This window comes from Galeopterus variegatus, unplaced genomic scaffold, assembly GCF_000696425.1.
Source record: "Galeopterus variegatus unplaced genomic scaffold, G_variegatus-3.0.2 Scaffold9632, whole genome shotgun sequence".
NCBI lineage: Eukaryota > Metazoa > Chordata > Mammalia > Dermoptera > Cynocephalidae > Galeopterus > Galeopterus variegatus.
In genome coordinates, this window is record NW_007735743.1 from 34,018 (window position 1) to 36,047 (window position 2,030).

A 2,030-nucleotide genomic window follows, 5' to 3' on the forward strand; every position below is an offset into this window, starting at 1 on the left:
CTGCACTCCCATGTTTATAGCAGCTCTATTTACAATAGCCAAGCTATGGAACCAACCTAAATGTCCCATCATGGGATGACTGGATAAGGAACATATGGTATATACACATAGTGAAATGCTACTCCACATTTTCTTTCCTTTGTCCTTGTGTTGTTAGGGGAGGGTCTGGGATTTGGATATTCTACTAGTACAAGGGAGTTGATGACAATTTCAGAAATAAAAGAAGATGACAACCAATTGTGCCCTGCCATTCAGGGCTAATGACTGTCAACATTTTGGGGGATTTTCTCAGTTTTAGAGTTGTATTCATATATTAAATGTATAGCAATAATACACAGCATATAATTTTTGCAACTTTACCATTAAGTTTCTTTCTGAATATTTTCATTTAGCATGTAACCTTTCCCTCATTCTAATAATTCTTCAAAAATGTAATGGGTCATCCCCCTTGGACCCAGAGGGAAACACCAGGACCCGCAGCCCACCCCGCCTCAGTGAGCTGAGGAGATCCACATGGTGCAGGTGACACCTCCCCCCGTGGACACAGAGGGAAGTGCCAGCACCAGCAGTGCGCCCCACCACTGTGAGCCAAGGAGACCCACATGGGGCTGGGGGCTCATTCTATGGCCATAGATTCTGGAAAAGGACCCAAGTTGGTGTAATATAGCCACTACCACACCTACTGTCAAGCAAGGACAATTCACCACCACAGTAGCAGCCAGGCCACTCCGCAGGTAATCTACTGCTCACTCGACTACACTGACATAAGAAGAGTCACCAATAAAGCTTGCAAATAGAGGAGGAAATCTTTATCCTCATAGCCAACCTCAGAGTAATAGAAGAAGCAAGTCCTCTACCAGATGCCCAAATGTCAATGAAAAAATACAAGAACTACAAACAAACAAGAGGATATGACACCACCGAAGGAGTACAGTAATCCTCAAATTTCAGACCCCATAGTACAGGGAATCCTTGAAAAATGTCTGAAAAGGAATTCTGAACAATGATCTTAAGTAAACTTTAAGAAATAAAAGAAGACTCAATTAGAGAACACAATGAAACAAGAAAAAATATCCAGAATATGAAGGAGGAAATTTAGAAAGTGATTAATACCTTTAAAAGAGCACAGCTGAACTCCTAGAAATGAAAGATTCACTCAACGAAATAAAAAACTCAACAGAGAATTTGAGCAGCAGGGTAGAGCAAGCAGAAGAAAGAATTTCAGATCTCAAAGATGGTTTTTTCAAAATAACCAAGACAGACCAAAAAAAAAAAAAAAAAGGAAAAAAGAATTTAAAATAATGAGGAAAATCTAAGAGAGATAGCAGACAACCTCAAGGGCTCTACCATCCTGTCTGTGGGTATTCCAGAAGGGAATGAGAAAGGAAATGGTGTTGAAAACCTATCCAAGGAAATAGTAACAGAAAACTTCCCAGGGGTAGGGAGAGATACAAACCTTCAGATCCAGGATGCTCAAAGGTCCCCAAACAAATTCAATCCAAAAAGATCCTCCCCAAGACACACTATAGTTAAATCTGCTGAGTTCAAAGACAAAGAGAGAATTCTAAAAGCAGCAACAGAAAGGCAGCAAGTCAAATATAGGGGAGCCCCCACAGACTAAGAGCAGACTTCTCAACCCAAACCTTACAGGCTAGAAGAAAGTGGAATGATATATTCAAAATGCTAAAAGAAAAAAGTTCCCAGCCAAGAATTCCTTACCCAGCAAGGCTCTCCTTCAGAAATGAGGGAGAAGGACTTCCAGTCTAGATGGTAGAATAGACGGTCCCTAGCGTCACTCTCTCCCACAAATCAACTGATTTAAACTATAAAAACATAACAACACATGCATATGGAACGGAGAGATGTCCAGCTGGGGAGGCAGAAGCTCCGTGGAGACCACATGCCCTGCGGGGCCGCCGTCGCACGATCCAGCAGATATGCTTCACTGCCGCCACCCAGCTCCATTCCCAGCCCAGCCCAGTGCGCACAGAGTGGGGAGTCATCCGGCTAAGGAGGCGGAGACTCAGCAG